This window comes from Channa argus, chromosome 1, assembly GCF_033026475.1.
Source record: "Channa argus isolate prfri chromosome 1, Channa argus male v1.0, whole genome shotgun sequence".
NCBI lineage: Eukaryota > Metazoa > Chordata > Actinopteri > Anabantiformes > Channidae > Channa > Channa argus.
In genome coordinates, this window is record NC_090197.1 from 1373035 (window position 1) to 1390850 (window position 17816).

Here is a 17816-nt window from a genome sequence, read left to right on the forward strand (position 1 = left end):
TTTTGTCTCTTGTTTGTTTGGATCAGGATGAAGCTGCAGAGACCAGACTCTGCTGAACTCAGCTGTATCTCTATGAAGAGTGACTGGTCTGCAGGTCGCACTATTGACTTTAAAGTTGAACAACCTGCTGATGGAAGGTAAGAAATGTTTTAGTTATTGTCAGACTCAAGACTCCAAGATTAGAAGACTTCTTTTGGTCCGAGCTTAATAGATTTTGTTACATTTTGTTAAATAAAGTTTCACATGAAACAGCACATGCTGCTTTTGCCAACCTGAGTCCAAGTCAAAGTCAATACAAGAACACAGGAAATCTGAGAGACATGCAAGCAAAATATCATAAACAGAACCTGTGACATATAAGATAATGAAATAGAAATCTTCTGCTGAGCTAAAGGCGACTGTGGCACAGGAGGTAGAGCAGTTTTCCAACAATCCCAGGGTTGTTGGTTTGATTCCCAGCTCCTCCTGTCACATGTTGAAGTGTCCTTGACACTTAGTTGCTCCTGGTGAGTTCAGGTCAGCTGCATAGCAGCTCCCCCATCAGTGTGTGATTATGAGTGTGAATGGGTGAATAAGCAGCAGTGTAAAGTGCTTTGGGTCCCAGTAGATAGAGAAGCTCTATATAAGTGCAGAGCATCTAATTCACTTTCATTAACTAAAATCAGGATGGAATCAGTTGCCAATAGAATCACATCTTTGTGATCTTTGGGACTATTTCCTACAAATAATATTAATGTAACTCAAAAGGAAAGTTATGATCAACAATAACTGAACTGTTTACTGAGGAAATGGAGATGCACCACATTCCTTTAACTTGAATGAAACAAACTCCTGCTTTACGTCCAACTCTTGGCCTATTTTTGGGCTGATCAATTAAAAATGTTTATTTTTAGTAAATTAATTCTTATGTTATTATATTATATTATTATATATGAATTCATGGTTCAATTGTCAACTTGCTCTCTGACTTTAGTTTAGGGTGTAAATGTACATGCTTTTAAACTTCCCTATGACTTCCTCATATTAAAGTATTTCTCTGCTTCTAGCTGAAGAAATCCTCCAGATGACATCACCCAGAGGGGTTTTTCATTATCAGGAGTTCAGATGATGTTATCTGGATAAGCAGGTCGACCATGATTAGAAAATCCATAGTTTGAGCAACAAGATGACACAATCTGAACTGAAGGTTCTTTCAAGTGATGTCATCTGGAGGCATTTTCCGGCTACTAGTACAGAGATATTGTGATATAAGGAAGTCAATGGGAAGCTTAATGGCATTTATGTGCATGTACTGACCAAACTAGAAGCAAAAGAAGCCAGTTCAAAATCAGTGAAGTCGTCCTTTAAAGTTTCTATTTTCTCCCCAGAGTTGAGCAGCAGAGCTCAGAGGTTCACAGTGATCAGTTTGCCCAGCAGCATCAACCAGACCTGGACTCCATATTTATGGTCTGTACATGTCCAATCACACTTTGACTATGAACTACATAAAACCCAGACTGAATGTTCAACAACCATTCAGGTCCTAACAGAGTCCATGCTGCTGTGTTCAGACCAGCAGGTCTTCAGACTGACAGATGAATCACATGTTGTCTTCTACCAGTTTCAATGAAATGTTCACTTCTCATTCTGTTCCAGCTGCTGGAGGACAACATTGTCACTTTTGTGAAGAACCAGCTGAAGGAGATCCAGAGGGTCCTGAGACCAGATTACCCAGAATGCTCAGAGAGTCACAGGGAGGATGAGGAGGATGAAGAGCAGAGGAGGAGCAGCAGAGAGTCATTTGTGAAGATCACAGTGAACTTCCTGAGGAGAATGAAGCAGGAGGAGCTGGCTGACTGTCTGCAGAGCAGTAAGAGGATTTGAACAGATTTAACATGATGGAAAGAGGAAATGGAAACAGCAGGAGAGAGGTTTCCATTTCCAAACTCTGCTGTAAATATGCTGCACACATCTGTATCAGATCAGAGGCTGTTTGTCCTCCACTGATGATAAAAGGAAGAAAAGACCATGTACTCTCTCGGAGGAAGAAAAACTCTACAGACACTTAAATGTTTAGATTCTCTGATTTTCTGAAGGATCCACTCACTGATTTCATTTCTTCTTTGTTCATTCAGGATTTCCTGCTGCAGTGTGTGGACGTAAACTCAAGTCTAACCTGAAGAAGAAGTTCCAGTGTGTGTTTGAGGGCATCGCTAAAACAGGAAACCCAACCCTTCTGAATCAGATCTACACAGAGCTCTACATCACAGAGGGAGGGACTGGAGAGGTCAATGATGAACATGAGGTCAGACAGATTGAATCAGCATCCAGGAAACCAGACAGACCAGAAACAACCATCAGACATGTAGACATCTTTAAAGCCTCACCTGGAAGAGATGAACCAAACAGAAGAGTGATGACAAAGGGAGTGGCTGGCATTGGGAAAACAGTCTTAACACAGAAGTTCACTCTGGACTGGGCTGAAGACAAAGCCAACCAGGACATACAGTTCACATTTCCATTGACTTTCAGAGAGATGAATGTGCTGAAAGAGGAAAAGTTCAGCTTGGTGGAACTTGTTCATCACTTCTTTCCTGAAACCAAAGAAGCAGGAATCAGCAGGTTTGAAGAGTTCCAGGTTGTGTTCATCTTTGACGGTCTGGATGAGTGTCGACTTCCTCTGGACTTCCACAACAATGAGATCCTGACTGATGTTACAGAGTCCACCTCAGTGGATGTGCTGCTGACAAACCTCATCAGGGGGAACCTGCTTCCCCCTGCTCGCCTCTGGATAACCACACGACCTGCAGCAGCCAATCAGATCCCTCCTGAGTGTGTTGACATGGTGACAGAGGTCAGAGGGTTCACTGACCCACAGAAGGAGGAGTACTTCAGGAAGAGATTCAGAGATGAGGAGCAGGCCAAGAGAATCATCTCCCACATCAAGACATCACGAAGCCTCCACATCATGTGCCACATCCCAGTCTTCTGCTGGATCACTGCTACAGTTCTGGAGGATGTGTTGAAAACCAGAGAGGGAGGAGAGCTGCCCAAGACCCTGACTGAGATGTATATCCACTTCCTGGTGGTTCAATCCAGACTGAAGAACATCAAGTATGATGGAGGAGCTGAGACAGATCCACACTGGAATAAAAAGAGCAGGAAGATGATTAAAAATCTGGGAAAACTGGCTTTTGAGCAGCTGCAGAAAGGAAACCTGATCTTCTATGAATCAGACCTGACAGAGTGTGGCATCGATATCACAGCAGCCTCAGTGTACTCAGGAGTGTTCACACAGATCTTTAAAGAGGAGAGAGGACTGTACCAGGACAAGGTGTTCTGCTTCGTCCATCTGAGTGTTCAGGAGTTTCTGGCTGCTCTTCATGTCCATCTGACATTCATCAACTCTGGAGACAATCTGCTGTTAGAATCAACATCCAAGTCATCTAAAATATTTAAAAACAAACCTAAACTAAAGCGTCTCTACCAGAGTGCTGTGGACGAGGCCTTACAGAGTCCAAATGGACACCTGGACTTGTTCCTCCGATTCCTCCTTGGTCTTTCTCTGCAGACCAATCAGACTCTCCTACGAGGCCTGCTGACCCAGACAGGAAGTAGATCAAAGACCAATCAGGAAACAGTCCAGTACATCAAGAAGAAGATCAGTGAGAATCTGTCTGCAGAGAAAAGCATCAACCTGTTCCACTGTCTGAATGAACTGAATGATGGTTCTCTAGTGGAGGAGATCCAACAGTCCTTGAGATCAGGACGTCTCTCCACAGATCAACTGTCTCCTGCTCAGTGGTCAGCTCTGGTCTTCATCTTACTGTCATCAGAAAAAGATCTAGACGTGTTTGACCTGAAGAAATACTCTGCTTCAGAGGAGGCTCTTCTGAGGCTGCTGCCAGTGGTCAAAGCCTCCAACAAAGCTCTGTATGTGCACATAGACTACTTCAGATTAAGTGGATTGTTGCTGGCATGACAGAAAACTAATGTTTGTAACTGGTTTCTTTTGTTTTACTGGATTATTTTTAGACTTAGTGGCTGTAACCTATCAGAGAGAAGCTGTAAAGCTCTGTCCTCAGTTCTCAGCTCCCAGTCCTCTAGTCTGAGAGAACTGGACCTGAGTAACAATGACCTGCAGGATTCAGGAGTGAAGCTGTTGTCTGCTGGACTGAAGCAACATCACTGCAGACTGGAAACTCTCAGGTAAGGATTCAGATTTTTTTAAACAGTCATTTGACAAGCTATCGTGATGAAGAGGTTTGCTGACTCAGCAGATTGTCAGCTGTGTAATGTTTTTGTTCCAACCACAGAAACTTGACGTGTTCATAAGAACCAGATTGAGTAAAGTTGCTCAACTATATTCAGTTGGACTCCAACATGTTTGGTCTGAAGAGAATAATCCCAACCAATAAAATATCAATACTTGAAGTGGACACAGATGAACTAATGGAGAGCGTTTACTTCGGACTAACTACAAGGCTCCAATGTTATTGTATTATTGCCAGAAATGAAAGGAACAAATGATGGACATTAGTTACTATAACACACATGAGATTCTGCAGATCATAAGCAGGAAAATATGTTTTCACTTGTGTAGCAAACTCCTCTGACCTCTCCAGTATCTTTGTAAAGACAAAGAGCAGGTCCACAACCTGACTTGGTTCCATGATCTACCTTAATTCTAGTTTCTACAGTTGGCTGTTTAGTTGGTAAAAAAGGTGGAGCATGAATTTGAATGATGACATTTTATAGCCTAGATTTAGTTTATGGTTATGTCTCCAGCAAATGAATAAAGTCAATGTTTGTGTGTGTGTGTGTGTGTGTGTGTGTGTGTGTGTGTGTGTGTTTAGTCTGTCAGGTTGTCTGATCACAGAGGAAGGCTGTGCTTCTCTGGCCTCAGCTCTGAGCTCCAACCCCTCCCATCTGAGAGAGCTGGACCTGAGCTACAATCATCCAGGAGACTCAGGAGTGAAGCTGCTGTCTGCTGGACTGGAGGATCCACACTGGAGACTGGACACTCTAAGGTATGGACAGATGGAAGGACAACAGCAGCTCTCACACTGTTTCTCTGTGTCTCTGACTAACTGAGGAACTCTGGTTCATGTTCAATGGTGGAGATGAGTGAAGGTGGATGAAGCTGATTCTGACTTTGTCTCTTCCTCCAGGGTGGACCATGGTGGACCCCACAAAGTAAAAAGAACATGTGAGTGTGTTTTAAGTTTGCTTCCTGAGAACACAGTTCCCAGTTCCATTCAGGATTTAGCTTCTGTGTTCAGAAAGTGAATTTACTGTACAAAGCATTCAAATAACAGAAATAGTTTCTTTCTTCATCCAGCTTGAAGCTCAATGTTAGTCTTGGACTGATAGGTTGGTCCTTCCTAGTTTGGTTAGAAAACTGTGCTCTTAAGCCTGATTGTCTCCCACTCAGTTAAGGCTCACAGATCACATGTCTTGGAGTCATCTTTTATAGTGACTTGTATCAAACAAAGCTCAATCCCAGGTCTGTCTAGTTTAATGTTCTGCATGATGACGTGTTACCGTAAGTTTGGCATCTAGTGAGGATTTGGTGCTCTGCCCCTTTATCCAGGCATTGCCAGAAGCAGCATAATCTGGTATCAGGGCCACATCTCCTTATTGGAGGTTCCACCCTGATCTTGTTCCCTTCTGCCAACTTTGTGGTGCAGAAATGACTGTTCAGAAATGTTGTCTCTGTGCAGCAGGAAGGTGCAAAGCAGTAAAAGTTAGAGGTGAAGCCCTGTCATTTGTAAAAACATGGTCTTTGAAGGAGCTAAGGGTGTTTGTAGCAGAGTATATAGTGGAGAGCATGCGGACAGAATCCTCATTCTTTGTCCGCATGCTGATTTGGCACAGTATACTTTACGCCAGATGCCCTTCCTGAAAGAACCCTCCCCAATTCTAACAGGAGCTCAGCTGTGCACAGCTGAGCTGTTGGGGGTTCAGTGTCTTGCCCAAACATATAGCCAGGACTGCGGATCAGCCGCCTCCTGAGCTACAGCCAAGTTCATCAGAACAGGTTTGTGTTTAGGCTGAGGTGAAGGAATTCATCCAGCTATTCACTACCTTCATCCCAATGTTTCCCCTGCTGCCTCTTCACCAGCACCTGCATAGGCCTGAAGCTACAGATAGTAATGGAGCCAGTGGTTAACGGGAGCTTCCTCCTTATAGTAACAGTTGTTGTGGTTGCTGGAAATGATTGAAGTTGGAAATACACCTTTACTGCTTAGGACACATTCATTTCAGGGACATTTACATTTACATCCACTCATCTGATTTTATTTGCAACAGCTTTAAAACACATTGAAACACCTGTGTTTAAAGATGAAGCTTCACTAAACACCAGGAGGAGAAAAATAGACTTCAAGTGGGAAAAAAACACAGGTGTTCCAGAGTTGACTTGTGTCTAATGTGTGTATGATGTGGATTTCATTGATCCATTTCATAAAATGCTCAAGTGGATTGTTGTTCTAACTGGATTGTTGAATTTCACTTGAAATGGAGTCAAACATTCTTCACAGTTGAAGATGAAATGGAAGTTGGAATAATTTACTTTCATTGTCAGTAAAGTTATTGATAAATCAACAGATGATAAACTGCAGCTGTTTGTATCTTGTTCTCTCCATCAGATGCCTGTGAACTGGAACTGCACCCAAACACAGTAAACAGAAAACTACAACTGTCTGACAACAACAGGAAGGTGACATATGTGAAGGATGATCAGTCATATCCTGATCATCCAGACAGATTTGACCTCTGGCCTCAGCTGCTGTGTAGAAATGTTCTGACTGGTCGCTGTTACTGGGAGGTCGAGTGGAGAGAAACAGTTTATATATCAGTGAGTTACAGAGGAATCAGAAGGAAAGGAGACAGTGAAGACTGTGTGTTTGGATGGAACAATCAGTCCTGGAGTCTGAGGTGCTCTGATGATGGTTACTGTGTCTGGCACAATAACAGACAAACACCCATCTCCTCGTCCTCTGTCTCTCACAGAGTAGCAGTGTATGTGGACTGTCCTGCTGGCTCTCTGTCCTTCTACAGTGTCTCCTCTGACAAACTGATCCACCTCCACACCTTAAACACCACTTTCACTGAACCTCTGTATCCTGGGTTCTTGATCAGTCCTGGTTCCTTGTTGTCTCTGTGCAGTGTGTAGGTGTGAGAGTGTCTCCTGTGGACAGAAACTCTGCTGACTGAAGATCAGCTGCTGAAATCAAAGTTCCCTCTGTTCACCATCACACACACTCTGCACCATTGATACTTGGACTTAAGAGAAACATTTGGATGGTTCTTTCATTACTGCCAATCATTTAGGTTGGTGTCAGGTTTGTGTTGATGATGAAGAAAATGTGTTTGCTAATCACTGAACCGCTATGCTGCCCCCTCTTTTTGTAATTGAATGCCATCTTTCTTTATCTGATCAAGAGCTAAAGAACATTTTCATGATCTATCACACATTTTTAAGAGGCTTTCTCACAGTCAACGAAACCTTGAAAATCTGTTCAATTCATTGATAACCAGCATGTTGAGATTGACCCAAGTCTCTGTTGGAGTCAGTCCGATAGTCTCATAACCCTTTTTCACTGTTTCCAGGTTAATCAGGACAAATCACAGTAACTCAGTCTCATGGATCTCAGTCTGTTGTTCCAGGACAGTCTGTCTCTATCAGATATAAATCCAGTGTTAATACTAGTTACCTCCACTGGTACCTTCAGAAACCTGGTGAAGCTCCTAAACTCCTGATTTATACACCTACAAACTGTTAGTCTGGAGTTTGTGATCTTTTCAGTCGAAGTAGATCTGGTTCTGACTACACTAAATTACACTAAGAAACAATGCAGCTGTAAGTTTCACTAAATTGAAAAAATTAAGAATGTTTTTAATTCAATTTGAAAGAACTGGACTTTTTGGTTCTGAAAACAGTAAATTTTTATTCATTGATCATTATTTACTGTTTTTTCAACCTGTTTTGTTTAACCGACATATTGAAACAGCTATATAATCTTTCTATACTACAAAATTAAATTCAACTTACTTTGAGGACTGTTTTTGTTTGAATTGATTATAATCAGGTGATCAATCTTAGCTAAGCAATTATAGACCTTTTTATCAAATCTCAGCCTTAGCAGAATAAAAAAGGAAAATGTTTTATAAATGATAATTAAGTCTTTTCTAATTCTAGCTAAAGACATATTCCTACAACTACAGCTTTAAGTTTTTAATGATATTGTTCACTGTAAAGATGATGGACTATATTCTGTTGCTGTACTTATTACTTATCTAAAGCCTTTGATATAAAGTCAAGGCCTGTATGTTTTGTGCTTTGCCGATTGTTCTAACCCTTCCTCCCTCTGTGCAGGGTCTAGTTTATCCTCTTTCCTCTGCAAGTACTCAGACCTGAACTGTTTAAGCTCTGTCTGTTTATTTTACTTTTCATATAGTACCCTGTGTTTAACTTTACCCCTCGTACTCTGAGGAGTGTTTTGTTGTACTTTCTACCCCTCTCCAAGGGTTTTACTTTGTTTTCTCCTTGTACTTGCCTGTCTCCCAGTCATCCAATTGTGTGTGTCTGCTGATTCTGCTTTTGGGTCAAGGTCTGACTTACTGTAACAAGTAGCTCATACAGTGATGAATAATCAACTGTTTATTACTGGTGGATCACAAAAAGCTGTACGTTGGTTTTAAATTACTTGTTAGATGATGTGAACAAACTGAAGGCCTCAATCTCAATACATATGTACACACACACACACACACACACACATATAAATTAAAAGTAGTGTCTGCTTCCTGAATCTGAACTGGTAACTGGCTCAACTAGGATTGCAGAGATCATTGCATCACAGATTTAAACTGACATTTGATGCCATATATAATAATATTCTGTCAGTTGATGAACAATAACGAAGCAAGATGAAAAATTTGCCACCTGTGATCAATCGCCCGTCCGTGGAAACAACACCTTTGTCAGAAAGTGATTTATTAAAATGTGTAATGTGTCACATTTTTATTAAGATTACGATCTATTAGTTATTCTTTAGAGCACAGTTGGATGGAATGAAAAAATAAATGTACGCTTTAAGATTATATATATTTAGCTAAATGTTTTCATCTTGCAGGAAGGTAAAAATTAAAGCAGCAGGTTCAGAATTTCCTAACAGAAACAAGAAGCAGGTTGTAAGAAGAAGAGTCCACAGCACAAGGACAAACTGAACCACAGTGACATGTGATGAATATATGAAGGGGCTGATGAGGGAAGTGGGAACAGGTGTGTAAGTGGGTGGAGTCAGTGGTGAATGGGAAACAGGTGGATCTGAGAGGGGAGTCAAGTGACTGCAGGGAGGTCTGAGGACATCTGGTGGACAGATGGACAATGGCAGGAGAAAGACAAAATAAACAGAGCTGAGAGAATGTTTTCATTTTCATTTTTAGTACAACTTTCTAAATACACTTGTGTGAAATTATGATCATGTTGGGTTAAGGTTAAATTTACATCCTTGCAAGTTATTAGAATATACTTGTAATTTCTATAAAAGAATTGGACGTCATACTTTTACTCAGCAACCTTTAGTTTAGATAACAGATGGATGGAAGCACTCGCAGTTTTCCTTAATTATTAAGTTTGTGCATGTTTGCCACCTCTACAGCGGCTGATCAGACTGTTCTCACATTGTTCAATTGGGCCTTATCAGTTTTTGTGGCCTCATCACTGTGGTTCTGTAGGTGACGATCTACCTTCCGGTCATCTGATAAAAGGAAACATCGAAATACGTTGGGACAGGAAATGTTTTTACTTTGGTATTTTAACCCACATCAGGATCTTTCCCTAAAGCCCAGCACTGATGTTTTTGTGGCTTTGTGCCAACATGTAACCACATAGACTTTGTGCAGAAGCTAAGATGGTTGTAGGTCTGTTTTTTGTTGTAAGCATGACAACAACAACAACAGGTCAAAGCCACAATCTTCTCGCTGTGAGGCAAAGGTGCCCAACAGAAAACCTTTAAAATGTGACAGTGATACATTGGAAATAAAATTAAAGAACTGTTTTCAGTTTCTCAGTGTAGTGTTTCTAGTTTTAGATGGTTTCATAAAGCCAAACACTGAACAACAGTGTGATAGAAGTAAAATGACAAAGTTATTTTTATCCAACAGTCAAATGAAAAAAAAGCTGTGAATGTGTTGGTTTTCTTGCTGCTACTTCCTCAGTCTTCTCTGAGCCAGAGAGAAGGTTGAAACCCTGACAGCAGCATCAGTTATTATATTTATATTTACTGCAGTTAGTAGTTTATGTTACACCAGAAGACTTTAAAGTTTTACTACAGCACAGTAATAGATCATCAGTAACAGTCAGTGACGTTAAGCTACTGTCCATCTGTCTCACTCGTCTCAACATGTCATCAGAGATGATCACACTGAAATTCAGTCACAGGAAGGAGGTAAGTGAGGAAGTATGAGGACGTCATATTAGAAACAAGAACTTATCTGTTAGTTGATTGAGCCTTCAAATAATGTTAAACTGATGTGTGAACACTAAGTTTTTCCTCTGGTCAGTTTAGTTCCACTCAGCTACAGTGAGGATGATGTTCCGTGAACTAACTGATAACTAAATGTGCAGTAACAGAACTCTCTGTAGAGTTTGGTTGATGATTTTATTCTCTGTTTTTGGTGTCAGTTCTACTGCTCACAAGAAAATGTAACAATCATTTGTCATCTGTGGTAAACAGATGATGAGAAGCAAAAATTGTTGGGGTGACGGGGCCTTTGCTGTTATTGCCCTTAAGTTTGTATTTAAAAGTAAGAAGCTCAGATAAAACACGATATCAGGAGGCAAAGAGTTCCACAGCCTAAGACTCACTATTAATAAAGGTCACATGACATTACAACTGTTATCTCTTCACTTTAACTGGTGTCAAAGAACAATTGACATCATCCTTCATTCCAGTTCCTGTAACTGTGGAACATAATGAAACATAATGAACATGTCAGATGTGTCTGTGTATTTTGTCTCTGTAGAAACACACAGTGAGCAGAAACTTCCATCTGTGAAAAGAAGCTGTTTCAGAGTCTTTAAAGTGTCTCTGGGAGTTCTGTATCTTCTGATTCTGGCTCCTCGGACACTGTGAGGATCTTATTTTCCTACTTAAACCCTGTTTGTACTTGATCATTCAGCTGCTGTTAGTTTCCCTCCAGTTAGGACACAGTGAGGGAGCCAAGCACACAGCAGGTTAAAGGACAGTAATTAAAGTCCACTTGGAAAAATCACACAAGAATCAAATATTATACATTTATTATACAGGTTTTCTACATTACTTGGTCATAAAATGTCATCTGATCTTCATCTAAGTCAACAGTATTGACAAATGTAATGTGCCTAAAATATTTTTTTTTTTTTCATTCAACATTCAAAATGGTAGTGGAAAAAGTAAGTGAACCCTTGGAATTCATAAGTGGTTGACACCCCCATCATTGTCTTGTTGCATCAGCCAACTTCTGCAGAGTTTGAGCAGATGGAAAGACATTCTCACATTATCCTGAAGAGTTTTGAGAAAACAATTTGCTACAAAACACAGAACATTTAGCCATTACTGCTGTGGACTGTCAATGTGCTCTTTGTCAAACTTCAGTCCTGCAGCAGTGTTCTTTTTAGTAGAAAGCGGCTTCCTTCATGGTGTCCTGCCGTAGACACCCTGCTTGTTCACTGGTTTACATTCTGTAGACTCATGAACACAGTTGTTGGCCAGTTCCAACGATGGCTTCAGATCTTTAGCTGTCACTCTGGGTTGGTTCTTTTCCTCATTGAGTGAGTTTACATGGGCTGGTTTCTGAAATCGGGGTAGTGGATTAGGGAAACCTGGTTTCCACAGGAAGGTTTCTGTTGGAGAACAGCGTTTTTCTGTCACTATATAGTTAAAAACTGTGCATCAGGCTTCTAAAATAAGCCAGAGGTGGAAGAGAAATCAGGTTACTCTGGTGCTAAATGTATATGTGGTTTTCCATTAACCCGGTTACTTAAGTGCATGTAAACGCAGTCAGTGATAAGTCTTAGTTGTGGTCTTGGGGTCATTTTGACTGGGGTCCACTTCTTGGTAGAGCAGCCTCAGTCCCAAAGTGTCTCCATTTGTAAATTGTTCACTGTAGATGATGATGAATTTCTAAAGTCTTTAATATCACTTTGTAAACCTTTGCAGCTTTATGTAAGTCAACAATTCTTGATCGTAGATCATCTGAAAGATCTTTTTGGTGAGGCATGACTCGCATGAGCGGATTCTTCTTGTGCGGAGTGGTTTTTATCAGAACACTCCAGGTATGCTGACACATGACTCCACTGAGCTTTATTGAGGTCTTTAATTCAAGGGTTCACAAACTTTATCCACTAGAACTGACTTAAAGACCAGATCACATTAAGACAAAAGAATGCAGAAAACCATGAAGTTCCAAAAGGTTCTGTGATGCCCCTGGTCTAGAGGAACCTGGGCACAACACCATGTGCTCCCCCACTCTTCCCATACCAAGCCAAACCAGCACAAAGTGTTCCACAACCAAATAATAGCAATTTATTTGCCTCAGACGTGAGCAGTGCCCAAAGCAAGACAAACTAACAAAAACCCTACGTTACCAAACCAAACCAGTAACCAATAAAAGACAGGTTGTACAAGCTAAACTCCCAACACAAACCAGGAGAAGAATGAGTAAAATCAAAGGGCTTCTCACTCTTACTGTGCTGCCTGGAGCTCAGTATTTACAGTGAATTATATCCAAACTTATTTACACACAAGTCCTAAATCTTACAGAGTCTGAAACAGAATACTGGGTTGTAGTGGCTGAGGTGGAGACAGGGAGCTGCTGTCATCTGGGGTCTAGGAAGTTTGTCCCTACTCCACCTGCTGCTCAGTGGCTTAAAATCTCCCAGGACAACAAAGATCCTGTATGAGTAGCAGTTCAGTCAGGTTTAGCTGCAATAACAACAGTACAACACCACACAGAGACTCCGCCCCTTTTAGTCCAATCAGAGTAATAGTGACAGTGACATTAATGCACAGGAAGTACATTAATTTTGTCTTTTCTAAAGCAGAATTCATTTGATGTTTTTGGTCTGTTTTTGTTTAGTTATTTCTTACCAGATATTCTGCTGAAGTTTGAAAGAGACAAGCTCCAAAACCAAATTGAAGGTAAAAATATCTCTAAATACACTGGAACTTTCTATAATAATCCTTGCTGCCTCTATAACTTTTAGTTTTTATTTATAATCACAGCCAGTTACAGGATAAACAGCTGACAGGAAACAATGAAGAAAAGTTAGTCTTTAGATTGAGTTATAATTATTTTATGATGCATTGTTTTGCTTTTTTCTTGTTGAGAATCACTTATAAATCATTGCCATCTCCTTGAAATGAAGTTAGAAACATGTTTCTTACAAATGAATGTTGTTGAACTTGTTAATCATTTAGTCCTGATCAGCTCTGGGCTCATCACACACTCAGATCTTGGTTCTCTTCGTTATCCATCTATACTACATCCCTGGGTTCTATCATCCACTCACATGGCTTTTCCCATCATTGCTATGCTGACGACACATAGCTCTTCCTGTCCTTTCCACTGATGTCATCAATGACCTTTCACTGACATGTCCTCTGTCTCTAGGGCAGCAGATTTGTCCTCTACAACATCAGAAAGATCAGACCCTACCTTTCTGAATATCTAACCCAACTCACTCGCATTTCTGCCTGTTTCTCTGACATCTCTGCTTGAATAAGAGAAAGACATCTTCAACTCAACCTTTCCAAGACCAAAGTTCTAGTCTTCACAGCCAGACCTTCAAACAACATCAGCATCAACATTGGGTCTTCAATGATTGTCAGGATTTAGAGTTCATCATAGTACAGAAACAGCACTGGTAAAAGTCACCAACGATCTTCTCATGGCCTCAGACAATGGACTCATCTCTATACTTGTTCTGTTAGAGCTTAGTGCTGCATTTGATACCATTGATCACAACATTTTATTACAGAGACGAGAACATGAAATTGGAATTACAGGAACTGTACTAAGTTGGTTTAAATCTTATCTGTCTGATAGATTTCAATTTGTTCACGTCAATGATGAATCCTCCATGCACACAAAGGTTAGCTATGGAGTTCCACAAGGCTCTGTGTTAGGACCAATACTTTTTACTTTATATATGTCTCGTTTAGGCAACATTATTAGAAAACACTCCATAAATTTCCACTGTTATGCTGATGATACCCAGCTATATTTATCTATGGAACCAGATGAAAATAATCAGTTAATAAAGCTTCAAGCCAACAAGACATAAAGGCCTGGATGTCCCACAATTTTTTACTTTTAAACTCAGACAAAACTGAAGTCATAGTATTTGGGCCCAAAAATCTCAGAGATATGATGTCAAACCATATTGTTACCCTAGATGGCATAAGTCTGGCCTCCAGTACTACTGCAAGGAACCTTGGAGTTATTTTTGATCAGGATTTGTCCTTTACCTCACATATAAAACAAATCTCTAGAACAGCCTTCTTCCACCTACGGAACATTGCCAAAATTAGGAGCATACTGTCTCAAAGTGATGCCAAAAAACTGGTCCATGCATTTGTTACCTCTAGGTTGGACTACTGTAATTCCCTACTTTCAGGATGCCCCAGTAACTCCGTAAAGAGCCTGCAATTAATCCAAAATGCTGCAGCAAGAGTGCTGACTGGAACTAGCAAGAGAGATCATATTTCACCTTCACTAGCTTCTCTCCATTGGCTTCCCATTAAATCTAGAATAGAATTTAAAACCCTGCTTCTTACATATAAAGCTCTGAATGGTCAGGCTCCATCATATATAGAAGATCTCATAGTTCCATATCATCCCAGTAGACCACTTCGCTCTCAGAATGCAGGCCTACTTGTGGTTCCCAGAATTTCCAAAAGTAGAATGGGAGGTAGAGCCTTTAGCTATCAAGCTCCTCTCTTGTGGAACCAGCTCCCAGTTCAGATTTGGGAAGCAGACACCCTCTCTACTTTTAAGTCTAGGCTTAAAACCTTCCTCTTTAATAAAGCATATAGTTAGTTATAGTTATGCTGCCATAGGTTTAGACTGCTGGGGGACCCACCCCCCAATGCACTGAGCTTCTTTCCTCCTCTTGACCATCTCTCCTCTCCTCTCACCCAGCAGTTGTCACCACTGTATGTCATTAACTCTGTGTGTTCTCTCCCGTAGTTGTCTTTGTCCTCCTCTGTCCCCCTCTCTCTGTCCCTTTCTGCAGGTGTCCCCCGGCTTTGAAGCTGTGTGTCTACTAGCGTGCAGCTACTGGTCCTACCAATCTGCCCGATGTTTTGTTGTTGCTTTTTGTTGCTCTGTTCTTTTCTCTCTCCCCTTTCCACTCACCCCAACCGGTCGAGGCAGATGGCCGCCCACCCTGAGCCTGGTTCTGCTGGAGGTTTCTTCCGTTAAAGGGAGTTTTTCCTCTCCACTGTTGCCTATGGCTTGCTCCAGGGGGAATTGTTGGGTTCTCTTTATATATCTTTATAATCTTGATTTTATTCTGTAAAGTGCCCTGAGATGACTTTGTTGTGAATTGGCGCTATATAAATAAAGTTGAATTGAATTGAATTGTCCCCACTAAGTCTGCTAGAAATCTGGGGGTCATCATCAATGACAGACTGACTTTTACTGACATGTCCTCTGTCTCTAGGGCAGCAGATTTGTCCTCTACAACATCAGAAAGATCAGACCCTACCTCTCTGAATATACAACCCAGCTCACTGTGCAGAGGCTGGTCAGATCGCGTCTCAGCTACTGAAATGTCCTCTTGACAGAGCTACCAGCAGCACAATCAAACCCCTCCAGATCCAAAACGTATCAGTATGTCTCATTTTTAATCAGCCAAAAAGGACTTTTGTACCACCTTCATCCAGGTTTTCAATCCCTCCCACCTACTACGCTCTGCCAATAAACATTTCCCCTTTAAAAAAGGAAATAAAACACTCCAATCTGTCCTTGTGACACATGAAACAAAGAAGAACAAAGAATCCAACACACACACAGGGATCCAAAAGCATAAGTCAGCAACAGGACAGGAAGTGCAGTAGACTGGTTTATTAGTTAGGAGGTAAATCATTCAAACCAAAACGCTTGTTACAATTGGTAGGAGGTAGATAAATACAGTGGACAATATGGAACAAACAGATCTTTACACAAATAGGAGAGATACTAAGGAAAATTCACTCTAAACAAGTTCCAAACAACAAATCTAATCTACAAGTATTTCCTCCACACTCTGCTGTGTTTGACCCACTTGAGCCTCCTGGAACTGCCACACTCCCTGCACCAGTCGTGACTCTGCTGAATTCATCGTTTGGCTGGTGTGTGCTGTGAAAATCTGACACACACAGGGATCCAAAAGCAGTATTCAGCAACAGGACAGGAAGTGCAGTAAACTGTTTACTAAATACAATTAGTTGAAAACAGAATCACAGCATGTGGATAAAGGAAAGCAAACAGAAAATTCTCCCCAGGAAGTAAATGATTTAACTACAAATTTTAAAAACAAAAGCGCTCGTTGCAAAAGGTAGGAGGTAGATAAATACACTGGACAATGTTAGAACAAACAGACACGTTACTACAAACTAAACTTAAAATCCATGACTAAACGCACTACGTGGTGAACAAGGCAACAAGGCTGGTGGTCAGGGAACAATAAATGATAAATGCTCTGCACTTATAAAGTGTTGGCACTCAAAGCGCTTTACACTGCTTCTTATTCAGCCATTCACACACCGATGGTGGAGTTGCTATGCAGCTGGCCAACACTCACTGGGAGCAACTAAGGTGAGGTTCAGTGTCTTGCTCAAGGGCACTTTGACATGTGACCTGAAGAGCGGGGATCGAACCAACAACTGTGACGTGGTGGACGACTGCTCTAACTTCCTGCACCACAGTCGCCCCATGAATGAATGAGAATAGGAAGAGACAGGACACATGCAGAGACACACTAGCAACAAACATTAGAACTCAGAGTCTAATGTTTGAACTAATGTGGATCAGGTGTGATGACCTGTGCCAGCTGAGGAGCAGAAAACCAGGAGAGGTCAGAGGCAGATAGAGGTGGAACAGAGTCGTGGGGAGTTTGGAGAAAAATTATCTGGAGAAGAAACTCAACAACCTGAGTCACAGATACAATCAGTCACAGCATCTCATCAAGCAGCTCCAGGGTAAAACTTCAGGATCCAACTTCACAATGTTTCCATGTTCTCATAGTGTTTTTCTACTGTTCTAATACAAAGACAGCAGTCAACAATACTCAGTTACAGAGACTCATTGTTTCTTTGGTTTTGTGTTTCTCATCATTTCATTCAGTCACCAAAGAAAAAGAGCTTGAATCCAGGATTGACAACCTGACCAAAAGCTACAATGAGCTCCAGGACAAAATGTCATGTAAGATTTTGAAATTATTACCAAATATCATTATACACGAGATTCACCTTCAAGTTACATTGAGACATGACAGGATTCATATTGTTGTAATGTTGTTTTTAAGACACGTCAATCACCAACAGTCAGTTACAGGATTAAAGTAATTTCCATGATATGACTTAAATGTGCCTTTATGTTCAGTTGTTTCATTTTGTTGAACATTTTTCTATGTGGATATTTCTGTTGCAGGTCATCACTTAAAAATCTGAGTTTTAACTTCTTTCTAAACTGAAGCTGAAAGAGAAAAACAGCAGATTAAGATCTTATTTTACACAGTGACACTGCAGATCATCATCATTCTGATACTGAATGACATGAAATCTGACTTTAAAGATTTGTTG

At 40.9% G+C, this 17816-nt stretch overlaps 1 pseudogene; it reads left to right on the top strand.

Annotated features, from left to right (window-relative positions):
* The first annotated feature begins 1373 nt into the window (after positions 1 to 1373).
* LOC137099653 (NLR family CARD domain-containing protein 3-like) lies at positions 1374 to 9987 on the top strand (annotated as a pseudogene).
* Positions 9988 to 17816: the final 7829 nt, after the last annotated feature.